Source organism: Emydura macquarii, unplaced genomic scaffold, assembly GCF_026122565.2.
Source record: "Emydura macquarii macquarii isolate MOO-44397 ecotype Brisbane River unplaced genomic scaffold, CSIRO-AGI_Emac_v2 contig_2205, whole genome shotgun sequence".
Lineage (NCBI taxonomy): Eukaryota > Metazoa > Chordata > Testudines > Chelidae > Emydura > Emydura macquarii.
This window is the reverse complement of record NW_027132342.1, coordinates 10,617,038-10,632,538: the sequence shown is the minus strand read 5'-3', so window position 1 is coordinate 10,632,538 and position 15,501 is coordinate 10,617,038. Positions and strand designations below refer to the sequence as shown.

At 42.9% G+C, this 15,501-nt stretch overlaps 1 long non-coding RNA gene across 1 annotated transcript in view; it reads right to left on the bottom strand.

The window, feature by feature from the left end:
* Positions 1-10,556, bottom strand: part of LOC137160428 (uncharacterized) — a 63,363-nt gene extending 52,807 nt beyond the window's left edge. The window contains exon 1 of the long non-coding RNA XR_010921876.1: positions 10,386-10,556. This is a non-coding gene — a long non-coding RNA (uncharacterized lncRNA). The remainder of the gene's footprint in view (positions 1-10,385) is intronic.
* Positions 10,557-15,501: the final 4,945 nt, after the last annotated feature.

The following is a 15,501-nucleotide window of genomic DNA, read 5'->3' as shown; positions in this document are numbered from 1 at the left end:
GACCTCTGTTATTCTACCCTGGAGGAAAATTCCTTCCCAACCCCACATATGGCGATCAGCTAAACCCTGAGCATGTGGGAAAGACTCCCCAGCCAGACACCCAAGAAAGAATTCTCTGCAGCAACTCAGAACCCACCCCATCTAATATCCCATCACAGGCAATTTGGCATATTTACCACTAGTAGTCAAAGGTCAGTCAATTGCCAAATTAGGCTGTCCCATCATACCATCCCCTCCATAAACTTATCAAGCTGAATCTTGAAACCAGCTAGGTTTCTTGCCCCCACTGCTCCCTTGGAAGGCTGTTCCAGAGCTTCACTCCCCTGATGGTTAGAAACCGTCATCTAATTTCAAACCTAAACTTCCTGATGACCTATTTCTCTCTCTCCCTCCCTAGTATTTGTGACTCTATGAATCTCCAAAAGGTTGTGAGATTATGGCCTAATATTATTCACCTATATTTTTAGTTGGTCCAGCTGATTTTTTAACTGAAGTTTGTCCCTCACAAGTTATTTACAGCAGTGGTTTTCCAGCTCTTTGTTTAGGTGGACAACCTCATATAAGATAGATCTCTCCAAGGACCCCCTCGTTTCCTAAATGTTCAGTCCCCTCAGTTTGGGAGTCCTCACACTTTGTTCGGCGGGCCACCAGGAAAAGGTCAGTGGATCAAATTTGAGATTGACTGGTTGAGGATAATGCTAGTGGACTACAACTAAGAGTTATGGGGTGAAACCGAGTAAAGCAAAATATGGGGTGAAGGGTTTCTCAACCTTTTAAGTAGCAAGTACTCCAACAGTCAGTTTTCCACTCTGAGAAATACAATCTTTTTCCCCTTTACCGCTGGACGACTGTATTTCTCGTAAAGCAGGAAAGTCCTGAGTTCTGTGACAGATCACAAACCCCCCTGCTATTTCTCCCTTCCTCCCCATAGGAGCAAAGGACAATGCCAGCCAATCACTATGACCTGATGGCGGGGTCACATGGTGTTCTCCTCACACAGGCGGGAACTTGTCAGGTACGAGCAGGCACAAGCAACCCACCAGAGTGGATAGCAGCGCTCCCCATGGCCGTCCCTAGGGGGGTGCGGGCCAGGGCAAATCACACTATGTGGGCTGCCTGCCTCCCAGCTGGGACCAGGCGGGAAGCAGATGGCTGCCACTTGGCTTCCCCAGAAGTCGGCGGCTGCACTCGCCTCCCTTCACTGGGTTTTTCACAGCATATCCCCTGCCTGTGTACCCCAGGGGTACGCGTACCACAGGTTGAGAAACTATGGTCTATTATACTGCTGAAAAGAGTCCAAGAGGCAACGATAAAAGTCCCAACCTTCATGAAATTGGACTTGATAAAGTATACAAGAATGCACTGGAACAAGGTTATGCTCCTGGTTTGATAGGGGATAAACACGATAACTTGGTATGTCTATTCCACTTCTATTTTTTTATTTTAAATAGAGTTGAGTGAACAACTTATTCAGCAAGTGGGGCCATGTTTTCCTCTTTGTGGGATATAGACAGGCAGATCATAATTTCCTCAAATTTATTCAACAGAGACCTTGTCATAATGTTTGCATTCTGGATTGCCCAATATTAAAAAATGAAGCTGTGTTATTTAATAATAAATAGTCGGATGATGATGATAATATTTAATAATGAATTGTCTTTGTTTGTTTTGTGATTGGATGAATGTGCAACCATTTCATGTACACACACTTGTGTGTCTTACTTTCACATATTCTCTATCCACAAAATTTTTTATTAATCTCTATGCCCCCACCCCTGCAAATACAGTAATAAGACTCTGCCTACAGGGCCAGCTCTGCATGGCAGGGCTTGGGGAGAGAGAGTGCCACCTCCACCCCCTGACTCACCTCAGCAGGTCTCCCAGCCTGTCTGGGTTGAGGGGGGCTCAACTAGACAACCTGGGAGGGTGGGCACATGATCCCACATGCCCACCCGCACATTCATCACCTCTGGTAAGGGTGCAAATGTGCTTGCTCGCCCCCAGGCTCCAAATTGCCTGGTTATGGCCCTGCTCCAGGGTTTCAGTGAGAGCTGCACATATACATCCAAGGGCAGATGCTGAATTACCACTTCAAGTAGCCTATTGAATGGGATACTCAACATGGGAATTCAATCATAGCAAATGAGAATGAGGAGGGAGGGAGGGAGAGAGAAGGAGCATCGTCTATATCACCATTTTTAATTTTACTTCAATATCCCAAGCAAAAGAAATATTAGTTAGAAGCTGATTTAATATATTTTGAAACACAAAGTGGTCTTATATTAACTGGGGCACCATGTTCAAAACAGCATCCTACAAAGCACATACTGATGTGGGCTTTTAAATTATCATCTGTCCTCAGTGACTAGAGGTCAAGTTATATCCTTGGGAGCATATTCATTTATATAAATTGTAATGCAAATCCTATGGATTTGCATATTACCATGCATCCATATTAATACTAGTTGAATTTGTATTCATGATTGGACTTATTACATTGCCTAACAAAGGCATGAATAATGCTAGCCATTTATAAGGTGAAAGTGTTGTATACCCAAACCTACAGTTACTTCTGCAACCTAGGATGAGTCGGAAATAAAAAAAATAAAATTAAATGATTAAATAATAATGTTGGTTACTTGTAAATCCTCTTTCCAATACCATCAGCAAGGTTTTCCGCAGTCACAACATGATATAATTAAGCAAGCCAGACATGAGAAAACCCCAAATAAAATATCTCTAAGTTAAAGACAATGGCATGATTTACCCTCTATCAGCAAAGGGATAACTTTCTGTATTCTCGTCAATGTTTCCCTCTCCAATGTTTTAAGACAAATAGCCCTTTTTTATTATCCTGAACACATTCAATCTCTAAACCTATCTTTGTGCCTAGGGAGAAATTTAGAATCCCACACTAAAATATTTACAGGAGGGAAAAAGAGGAACACACATCAGGAGATGAGTGAGGTTCAGACAAAAACATTAGGCCCCAACTTAGCAAAAGACTTAAGCATGTGCTGACATAACATGTTGAATCTGAACCTTTGGCCTCTCACATCTGTTTAAATCGGTGTATGAGATTAGGAAAATTAATTAATGTTATACAACGCAGCATTCTCCTCTTTACTCTTTTGGAGAGTGAGTGGGCCCTTATATCCCCCTTTGTTCCACAGCACAGATGTGTGGCTAGCCTCACAACTAAGTCCTAATGGTGCTCCATTTTCTAAGCTTCCTAATGAAAATTGTAACTTTGAATTTACCTTGATGTGCAAAATTTTGGAGACTGATTTGCAAAGAAACATCTGTCTTTAGTACCTTTCAGACTCTGTGCTGGAAAGCATGTCTTGCATAAAGATGAGAGCTTTTCCCCACCCTTCAGTGAATTTGATTGTAAATGGTGTTGAATTACAACTGGGGAGACTAAAATGTTCTATTTTTCCACAGAACAAGAAGAGCTATAGCAGAGGAAGTTTCCTTGAAACACATCAGCTCTAGCTTGTAGGCAGCCCCTCCAGGGGTGAGAGAGTAGTTCACTCACTATGTCCATACGGTCCTTTTGCTGAGACTGCAACAAGGGGCCAGTTATTATCAATTACAGTGGTGGCTGGTAGATGTAGATATCTGAATACACAGCACTGACCTTAGTACACACTGTTACTTCATGTACTTAATGCTACTAAAACAGCAATCTGATAACAACCTGATTCAGCAAAGCACTTATCTTTAAACATACGAATAGTCCCATTTAAATCAATGAGACTTCAGTACATGCCTTAAATGGTATGGTGAATCCTTATAACACCATAGAAATCATAGAAAACTAGGGCTGGAAGGGACCTGGAAAGTCATCAAATCCAGCCCCCTGCACTGAGGCAGGATCTAGTAAACAGACCATCCCTGACAGGAGTTTTTCCAAGCTGTTCTTAAAAGCCTCCAATGATGGATTCCACAACCTCCCTTGGACGCCTGTTCCAGAGCTTAACTCCCCTAAACATTTTCCCTAATATCTAATTTAAACTCCCTTGCTACAGATTAAGCCCATTACTTCTTGTCTTACCTTCAGTGGACATGAAGAACAATTTAACACAATTTATAACAGCCCTTAACATATCTGAAGATTTATCATATTCTCCCCTACCTCAGTTGTCTTTTCTCAAGACTAAACATGCCCAGCTTATTTAAGCTTTCCTCATTGGTCAGATTTTCTAAACCTTTCTGTCATTTTTGCTGCTCTGCTCTGCTCTGGGCTCTTTCCAGTTTGTCCATATGTTTCCTGAAGTGTGGCACCCAGAACTGGACCCAGGTCACTAGCTGAGGTCTCACTTGTGCTGAGTAGAGTGGGACAATTACCTCTCATGTTTTACATACAGTACTCCTGTTAATATACCCCAGAATGATAATCAACTTTTTTGCAACTGCACCACACTATTGAGTCATATCCAATTTGTGAGCCACTATAATCGCCAGATCCTTTTCATCTGTACTACTACCCTAGCCCCATTTTGTAGTTGTGCATTTGATTTTTCCTTCGTAAATGAAGTACTTTCCACTTGTCTTCATTGAATTTCATCTTGTTGATTTCAGACCAATTCTCCAATTTGTCTAGGTCCTACTGAATCCTAATCCTGTTCCTCAAGCTGCTTGCAACCCCTCCCAGTTTGGTGTCATCTGAATATTTTATAAGCATACTCTCCACTCCATTATCCAAGGCATTAATGAAAATATTGAATAGTACCTGACTCAGGACTGCTCCCAGTGGCACCCCACTAGATACACCCTCCCACTTTGACAATGAACCATTGATAACTACTCATTGAGTAGAGTCTTTCAACCAGTTGTGCACCCACCTTATAATAAATGCATCAAGACCACATTTCTCTTGTTTGAGGCTGTCAAATGGGACTGTATCAAAAACCTTACTAAAATCAATATATATGGCATCTACTGCTTCCCCCCATCCACTAGGCCAGTAACCCTCTTAAGAAATGAAATAGGTTGGTTTGGCTTGATTTCTTCTTGACAAATCCATGCTGGCTATTCTTTATAGCCCTATTATCCTCTAAGTGCTTACAAATTGATTATTAAGCAATTTGTTCCAGTATCTTTCCAGGCATCAAAGTTCCCCTTTTTAAAAGATAGTTACTATGTTTGTCCCTCTTTAGTCCTCTGGGACTTCACCTGTCCTTTAGGCATTCTCAAAGATAATTGCTAATGGTTCTGAGATCACTTCAGCCAGTTCCTTAAGTATCCTAGGATGAATTTCATCAGGCTCTGTGGACTTGAATACATCTGATTTATATAAATATTCTTTAATCTATTCTTTCCCTATTTTGGCTTGTGTTTCTTCCCCTTCATTGTCAATATTAATTGAGTTGGTCACTGGTGGGGCTCTCCTGCCTTGTCCCCTCTCAGTTCACAGACAGAGTTACACTGACAAGCTTAAAACCATAAACGTACCTCCAAGCCCTTTACATCAGTTGGGCTTATTTCTCTATATGCTGATAGAGTTTCCTTTCCCCACACCCCCACAATCTTAGTTCTATATGCCCATAGAACTCCATCTTCCCCAGACCATAGTTCCATATGCCGATGAAATTCCCTTCCACCCTTCTTCTTGATAGCCTTAATTATACCTATAGGCCCCTCCCCCCTGGTTCCACCCCTTCCAATATATGATCATGTTCTGTTTTGGGGAATTGGGGGGCTTTAGTACAACCCCTTTGGTACCCCATGGGAGGGGCAGGGAGCAGTGTCACATCTTGGCCAAGGTCAGTTTGTGGCCCTATGTTTACGTTTCTTTTTAACACCTCCCTTGCTTTCCCAGCTGCTTACTTGGCCTTGTTCTGGCATCTGTCTTGAAGAGGAGTCAGAGCCTTCCCTCATTTGTGCATTCATATATCACACCTTCACTATGCCTTGAAACATTTTAACTGCATCCCTTATCTTTTCACAGTAATAAAGAAAAACCCATCTAACTGCAGTCAGGCAAGAGGAACACACTATGTCTTTGTTCTTTGCTAACATGTGTAGCTCACAGACTTTGACTTTCAGGCAGGCCCAGAATCCCATCTCAAGCAAATACACAGGCCTCAATACTTACACTATATTCTTATACCCTAAAAGTCACCACTAACTGTTTTAGTGAAGACTGAAGCAAAATAGGTATTAAACATCTCAGCCTCCTTGATGTCATCAGTTATTAGCTGTCTTTCCCCGCTAAGTAGAGGGCTATGCTTGCCTTTGTATTTCTCTTGCTCCTAATGTATTTATAAAAATATCTTTTTATTCCCTTTTATATTCCTTGCTAGATGTAATTCATTTTGTGCCTTAGCCTGTCTGATTTTGTCCCTGGGTGCTTGTGCTATTCTTTTGTATGCCCATGTTTCCACTTTTAGTAGGATTCCCTTTGGATTTTTAGGTCATTAAAGAGTTCCTGATGTAGCCATATTGACCTTTTACTATTCTTCCTATCTTTACTTCATACTGGGATAGTTTGCTCTTGTAGCTTTAGTATTGTCTCCTTGAAAAACCTGTCTCTTGAACTTCCTTTTCCCTTAGATTTTCTTTCCATGGGACCTTGCCTACTAGTTCACGGAGTTTGTTAAAGTCTGCTTTTTGTTGTTGTTGAAGTCCATTGTCTTTATTCTGCTGCTCTCACTCCTTCTTTCCTTCCCATCTATCATTTCACAATCACTTTCACACAAACTGCCTTCCATCTGCAGATTTGCTACCAATTCCTCCTTGTTAATCAGAACCAAGTGTAAAATGGCTGTCTGCCTGCTGATGTCCTCCACTTTCTGAAACAAAAAGATGTCCACAATACATTCCAAGAACTTATTGGAAATTGTGTAATTTGCAGTGGTTTTCAACGTGCAGCCTGTGGACCTCCTGTGGTGTATGCAGCACTTATTGGTACCAGCTCTCCTCTTTGTTTCCAGGTGCTCAAGTTCATAAAAAGAACCCAAACAACATCAAATTCTTTCCTAATATTACCTTTCCATGTGAGAGCACTTGCTGTGGTTACCACAGAGACAGAGGGGGGATAGAATGGGACATTGTCTGTTCAATAGTAAGATGACGAGGAGGACCATGAAAAGGTTTTTCTATTAAAATGCAGTTCACAAACAGTTTGAAAATGCTTGTTTTAGACTGTAGAGGTTCCAAGACAGGAACCTATTTGCTCAGCATATTTTACCTGTTGTACCCAGGTACATCTGCTGCAGTTTGGGTTTGATGCTTCAAAATGCTGAGCAGCATTATAAATAATGTTATAAATAATGATATTTTGTGACTACCAAAGTAAGCTGAATATGAAATTGAGAAATAGAATCCTGAAAAGCTTTCCACAAAAGTCAACATATTGTGACTTGTAGTCTATTATTTGACTTCCAGTAGCACCTAAAAGTCTTGACCAGGGCTGGGCCCTGTTGCACCAGAGACTTCTGCACACAAAAATATCATGAGAGAAAGAAACACAGGTGGAAGGCAAGCAGTGTTAGAAAGGAAATCCTTTATGGTCATTTTACAGATGGGAAATAGAGGCACAGCGGGACTAACCGACTTCCGAAGGTCACAAAGGAAGTCTGTGGCAAAGTCAGTAGTTTAACCCACATCTTCCCATCCATTACTGTAACCCAGACCCTCGTCCTCTCTTGTGAATTATTAATTCTATTTAAAACCAAAACCATCCTCCACCAGGGCTGTTTTAAGACCTTCGTAGGCCCTAGGCACACCTGCCTTCATAGGCCCCCCGACCGAAATAACTAATTTGATTTTAAGCTATTAATAAATAGTTTTTTAAAAATAAAAATAAAAAATTATATATAAATTTTTTTTCGTAGGCCCTGAAAGTTTCGTAGGACCTAGGCATTGTGCCTATTGTGCCTATTGTGCCTAATGGATAATACGGCCCTGTCCTCCACTCCCCCAAAGACAGGAGGCAATGGAATGAAAGTCTTAAAACGGTGATATATAGAGTTAACCACATAGTTGTAATGAGAAGAAATACAATGAATAACTTCTGCAGAAATATGAATAAAACATGCATCACAGGGTATGCTTAATCAAGCAAACACTACAGCTAATCAATATGAATCTCATGGCAGGGGAGGAGTTGTTTTTTATGACATGAGATGAAAAATGAATAGAAGCTAAGGATATTTTAAGAAGTGAAAAATTTTGGTAGGACCATTGTTAAGCAAACTGTCATCAGTCCAATCAGGAGCAGCTGTCATGGAAAGAGTGACACTGATTGCCTGATCTCTATGCCAGAAAAATTGCCACTAAGTTGACAGCACTACAAGAAAAAAATATGGCAGTGTGGTTGATAAATAGCTTCTTTTGTGACAACAGATCCTACAGCAGGGAGGGAAAACATATTGTAAGTGAATCAACTTTACATTGTGTTGATCTCACTCTAATTAACATGTTAGTCCTCTGGCAAAATGAGTCCTCTTACACATCCCACACCCCCAAACTTGTTCTAGTTTCCCACTTTTTTTTCGTTTTAACAAAGGAGATGGGTTTTATTCTCCTATATGATGACAATCTATCAACTCGCTATTGTCAAAAGAAATTCAAACTGATCACAGCTCCACAGACCTCAACAGCCTGGCAGTGCTGACTGAATATAAATTCTTATGGGTGACAATTTTTCATTTTCACTTTCCATGCTTGCTAAAGAATTAGCAGCGCACACAGGTATATTTCTAAAAAGCACAAGACACCACTGGGAACCAGCCATATAAAAGGGAAATTAACTGGGATTAAAAATGATGGTATATTAGGCTTTGTATGCACATGCAAGATGGATATATTCATTTTAATGGCATTTGTTACTGGTATAAATGAACCAAAATGTGATGTATTTCTAATCCAGAATGGAAGTAGGAAGAGACAAGAGACAGAGATAATAGAAAACAACCACTCTCTCAAACAGGGACATCCTTAATGGCTTGTCATGTGCTACAGACAGCTAGATATTGTTAGCACAGTATTTGCAAGACTCCCTATAGTACATTTCTGCAGAATTGCTGCCTAGCCAGTTGGTCCCCAGGCTGTAGTAGTGCATCGGATTCTCTGTCTTAAGGGCAGGAATTTGCACTTGTCCTTGTTGAACCCTATCAGATTTCTTTTGGCCCAATCATCCAATTTGTCTAGGTGAATATCCTATCCCTAACCTCCAGTGTCTCTACCACTCTCCCCAGCTTAGTGTCATCCGCAAACTTGCTGAGGGTGCAATCCACCCCATCCTCCAGATCATTAATGATGATGTTGAACAAAACTGGCCCCAGCACTGACCCCTGGGTTGCTCTGCTTGATGCTGGCTGCCAGCTAGACATCAAGCTGTTTGTTGATCACTACTCATTGAGCCCAGTGATCTAGCCAGCTTTCTATCCACCTTATAGTCCATTCATCCAGCCAGTCCATACTTCTGTAACTTGCTGGCAAGAATACTGTGGAAGACCATGTCAAAAGCTTTGCTAAAGTCAGGGTATATCATGTCCACCACTTTCCCCACATCCAGAGAGCCAGTCATCTCATCATAGAAGGCAATCAGGTTGGTCAGGCATGACTTGCCCTGGGTGAATCCATGCTGACTATTCCAGATCACCTTCCTCTCCTCCAAGTGCTTCAAAATGGATTCCTTCAGGGCCTGCTCCATGATTTTTCCAGGGATTGAGGTGAGGCTGACTGGTCTGTAATTCCCCGCTTCTCCTCCTTCCCTTTTCTAAAGATATGCACTATATTTGCCTTTTTCCAATCATCCAGGACCTTCCCTGATCACCACGAGTTTTCAAAGATAATGATCAATGACCCTGCAATCACATCAGCCAACTCCCTCAGCACCCTCGGATACATTGCATCCAGCCCCATGGATTTGTGCATGTCCAGCTTTTCTAAATAGTCCCGTGCCTGTTCTTTCACCACTGAGGGCTGCTCACCTCCCACCACACTGTACTGCCCAGTACGGTAGTCTGGGAACTGACCTTGTCTGTGAAGACAGAGGCAAAGAAAGCATTGAGTACTTTAGAATCTGACCCAATATATTCTGGATCCATGTGTGTGTAATATTGGATATAAAATATTTGGACATGACATGCAGGTAACATAATAGGGAAAATACCAAGCCCCATATTTTGTAACAGTACCAACGTTTCTATATTTTTCCAAAGCTATTAAACTTAATTGTCCATTTGTATTATGAACATAGCACTGTAAATGCTGTGCTATTTTCTGTTTGATAATTATGATAGGCCCCCAACGTCCTGAGTGCATACATGCATACATGCATACATACACACTACAGAATTAGTTAGACTATCATAATCTCACAGTTTAATATACCTCTCACACCATTTATATTTTTAATCACACACACTCACCATCAGCGTGGCAATCGTCGGACTCTGTTGCTAGTGGGGTCAACAGCCAGTTAATACTGCCAGGAACAGAATGAAAGTAGGGCCCAGAAGAAGAAACTTCTGAAGTATGAGGGTTGAATCTGTCCTGGGGGTTAGGAATCTGTAACAGAGGGACAGGATTTCCATGTTGCCTCATTCTGTTAGCAGATGTTAGAACCTACAGGGAGCTTCCAGTTAATTGCTACTGACTCATTGGGTCAACTGTGGATCATTAGATTCATCAGGAAAGTAGGAGCAGGCCTCTGGGAAAGAATGCTAGGGTTTGTAACAGACTGGTCTTAAAGAAAAACAATGATAGAAATGCCCAAGCCTAGGAAGGCCATGGATTGAGGTAATTGTTATTTCTGAACTATTCTTTTGTTAATGAAACCAGACCTTGGAAGGGATGATTTTTTGACTCTTTATAGTAAGTATGTACTGCAGCTGCATTGGGATTCTGGCAGCCTATAGGATCCAAATTAGACCTTAAATTCAGAATATAGGTCTTGACCAAGAGAACCAGATCCTAACACCTTCCCAGATTGGAAGGCACGGGGAGTGATTGAACTTGTCTCTATCGCTAATACATATGAATGCAGAGCCTCAGCCTATACTTCTTGCTGAAGCAAGACTCCTGTTTGTTGGTGTTTTGTCTGAATAAGAATGGAAGGACTGGGCCCATTTCCTGCAAATCTTCCTATGTAGGCAGAATAAAGCATGAAAACATCTAGGCAACCCAGCTGAAAAGTTACAGGTTCTTGTATTTAGGGAGGCAGCTCTTAAGGTGGCACAAAAATGGTAATTTTCATCACTGTATCCTCAGACCCAGAGGCCGCTTTTATTTTAATCGTTATGCTGTTTTGTTTTCTTCTAATATACGACATTTATTTTCAGTAAAAAACCCAAAGTGGATATTGCATAAAATGTCAGCAACATTAAACAGTCATACCCAAAATCCACGGATGTCAAAATGTTACACTGTTCATTGCTGGCCACTGGAAATGAAATTTGTTTCAGCTTTTTTTTCTCCTTTCCCCCAGAAGAGGTTACAACAGTGTTTTGAAAAATAAGCTGAATTCAGAGGTGTGATTTGCCATTACTGATTCTGACAGTTTACAATACTGACTTATGTCTGTATGTTATTTCTTTGAATACATTATAATGCTTCAGTGAAATTAAAATACAGAAGTACAATGGAAGATGGGCATTTTACTATCCAACGCTCAGCAAATATTGTACATTTAAGAGAGAAATTTCGGAGACAGGATTCCTGTTAATGTAATACAGCTCCTCTGATTATTGAAGCCATTGTTGTCTTGAATTTCCTATAATTAAGAATAAGTAAAATGGCTGCAATAGGAATTAGCGCAAACTGCAAAACCAAAACCAAACCCAAAGAGAAACTTTTTTGTGGTTTTGAAAAAATTAAGCTAGCTGGTGTTTCCGTTACATTTTCTAATCTACATATCTCTACGTGCTCCTGTTTCAACTCCAACCAGAAACACATATGTCAAAATACTATGGGTGGGATCCATGAAAGTACTTAGGAGCCTAAACTCCAGTGGTGTAGCACTATGGTGCAAGTGGTGCAGTTACCACAAAATTATGGGGGCCCAAGCAGATGAGTGCACTTCACCTGGCTGAGGGGTCCATAATTCCACTCACTCAAATTTGGCCTGCTGCTCCTCCATTAGATAGAGGGGCTGCCTGGTCTTATCTGAGTGGTGTTGCAACTGCGTATTTGGGGGTCACAGAATCGCTCAGGTTTGGCCCACCTGCCACTTTGTCATGACAGAGGGATGGTCAGGCCAAACCTAAATGACGTGACCCCTGGCTGCCAGATCGCAACGCCACTCATCATTCAAATTTGGCCCGTGCTGTGCGAGTGCAGCGTGGGCAATGGGAGTGCCACTGGGCAATCAGGGTTGGGAGGAGCCACCCTAGCCCAGGATGAGAGTGGAGCTCTGATCCAAGGGAGTGCTCGTGTGTGGCCAGGAAGGTCCCAGGGTGGTGCGTAAGGGATGGGGGCCCGAGTTGTTGGTGGGCTATGGGGTGAGCAGAAAGTGTTGGAGGGCTGCAAGGTAAGGAGTTGGAGATGAGTGAGGCATGTTGGGGGGTCAGTGGAGTGAGTTGTTGGAGAAATGGGGGTTGATGGGAGGAATGGTTTAGGTTAGGAGTTGGAATGTTGGAGGTGAGAGGGGGAACTTGGCCACTGTGGCCTATAATCAGGAGGTGGCCTCTAGCTTATTTTTGCACCAGGGCCCTCTGTGGCCTTATCACACCACTGCCAGACTTAAGCACTAAAGTCTTGGTTTTGGCTCTTCTGTGATCCACCAAACTCCCAATGGACCTGTGGATGCCTAAACACACTTACAACCTACATTTTTCAGAGTAAAAGTTCCCTTGGCTCTTTTGTTTCTGTCTCTGGTCAAGTGTACTGCTGCCTCCCACTAGGAGCCCAGACTCCTGTCTCAGCCCCAGAATAATTCACTCACTAGGGATTGTCAGACTAATTGCATATGGGGCCCAATCTGGTAGGCATGCTCAGAGTGCACCTGCTGGAACAGGACCAGGTGCCATGCAAAACTGAGGAGGAGGAGGAGTTGCTGATGCTGCCCATCTTATAACTTTTAACCCAGTGGTAAGAACACTCAAGTGGCAGATCCAGGTTCAAGTCTCTGCCCTGCCAGAAAGGGAGAAAATATTTGGACAGTGGTCTCCCATCTCTCCAGAGCATGCTCTAACCACTGAGCTATGGGATATTCTGGTGTGGGGCTCCCTCAGACTCTCTTGTTGGATTATGCATAAATAATAAGAGTCATTGAAGGGAGGGGGGACTGGACCCATGTCTTTTCAAGGGTACCATGGCAAGGCAAATTTTTTTAAGCAAAAGCAACTTTTGTGTTATCTGAGGGTAGTGGAGGGTCCAGTCTTATCTTTAGTGAATATCCAATGTCTTTGTTCCTCCTCACCCAAACCATCCTGTCTTATTTTCTGAGGAACAAACAGCGCTTCTTACCCATTCTTCCTAGAGAAACAGTCTTTACTCCTGACTTTTTAACACCCTGATGCTAAGCCACCAGATACTAGCTCAATGGCATTCACAAATCCCTCAAACTACACTAGAGGGAATTCTCAGGCCTGGTCTACACTGGCAACGGAGGTCGATGTAACGTCGCTTACGTCGAACTCCTAAAGCATGCGTCTACACTGTCACGTTAATTCTGTCGACTTGAAGCACAATAGAAGTCGACCTAATAAAACCACCTCTGCAAGTGGCGTAGCACATAATTTTAATTTCATGGGTCGATTTTGCATCAGTGTACACAGAGCGTAACGCAATTCGACGTTAAGGCCTCCAGGAGCTATCCCATAATGCCCCGTTGTGACCGCTCTTGATATTCTCACTCTGCTGTTACATGGCCACACAAACAGGAAATGGCCCCTCCCCTCAAGCTCTGGGAAATTTTGAATGTTCATTTCCTGTGTAGCCAGCGTGGAGAGAGTTTTGTAGCTGAACTCGTCATGGCAACTGCAAGGCCCAAACGTGCTCCGGCATGGAGTCAACCAGAGGTCTTAGATCTGATTGGTCTATGGGGTGAGCAGTCCATTATGGCTCAGCTCAGAGCCAGCAAAAGAAACTTTGACATATATGGGAAGATATCCCAGGGCATGTTGGAGAAGAGGCACAACAGGGATGCTCAGCAGTGCCGCGTGAAGATCAAAGAGCTAGGTCAGGCATATCAGAAAGCTGGGGAAGCTAACAGCCACTCTGGATCCTCACTCAAAACATGCCACTTCTATGAGAAGTGGCATGCAATCCTCGGCAGCGACCCCACCACAGCGCCACCACGCAGCATCAGTACCTCACTGGATCCCAGTCCAGGAAGAACAACGAGGACTCTATGGATGAGGAGGAGGCTGAGGACAGCAGGGTGCAGGAGAGCGGGGTGTCTATTCTCCCAGACAGCCAGGACCTATTACTGACCCCAGAGCAATCCAGCATCACAGAGGACAGCATTAATGATTGGGATCCCGGGGAAGGCACATCTGGTGAGGTGTTTGGGTTTTTTTCTTCTTAGTGGTTATGTCCCTAATCCAATCCCTGAAATGGCCTTTTTATTCGGAGGGAAGGGGATGTTTGGGTGTTAGCGGACTTCACTGGAGGGTTACTCCCGGAACAGATTATTTATGTGCAGAGGTATGGTCCGAGAATCATCCGTTGATATCTCCAGGAAACGCTCATGTACGGATTCTGTTACCCTTTGCACAAGGTTTCTGGGGAGGGCAGCTTTGTTTCTTCCGCCATGGTAGGATACTTTTCCGTGCCACACTGCAATTAAATGAGCCGGTATCATGGCAGAACACAGCATAGCAGCATAAGGGACAGGCCTGTATTCTGATGCGTGCTGCAAATCTTCCCTTTCCTCTTGCGTGACCCTCAGGAGATTGATATCACTCATGGTTACCTTGGGAAGATGTGCACGTTTACAGTACCGAAGCTATAAGTCAATACCCTGTACTCTTCTAGTCCCTTTTCTATGGGCATACTGGGTCACTTAAATAATTTTCCAAAGAGATCTGATGATACAATTCACCTATGGTGTCCTCTGATCAACCCTGGCCACCTCCTCCCAAATCGTTCCTCTGAATGTAACCAGGGAGCCTGGTGACCCCTCTCATACATTAATTTTGGACTGTGGTTTTAAACGATAATTAAGCCTCTCTATAATATATTAAAGGGCCCCTGGCTTACCATCTCTGTAATGGCAGAATGACCCCACCCTTCTGAGGTGTTCAGAATGGAATGCGGATCTGGCTTAGCCTTGTGCACACGAAGGGGAGTACTTTTGACATTGTAGCAGTTGCTTCAGTTCTTTGGGTCTGCTAACAATGGCAACGTTGTGCATTTATTGTCTTTCTCTAGACACCTTGGCCTTGGCCCCCACTCCTCCAGAAGTGCTGCAGAAAGACTTTCACAGATCAGAAAGAGGAAAAAAAATTCGTGGAACGACATGTTTGGTGAGCTCATGAATACCTACCTCTCTGGCAGCAGAGACAGAGCTCCGAGCATGGTATTGTCCCAGAAACTGGACAT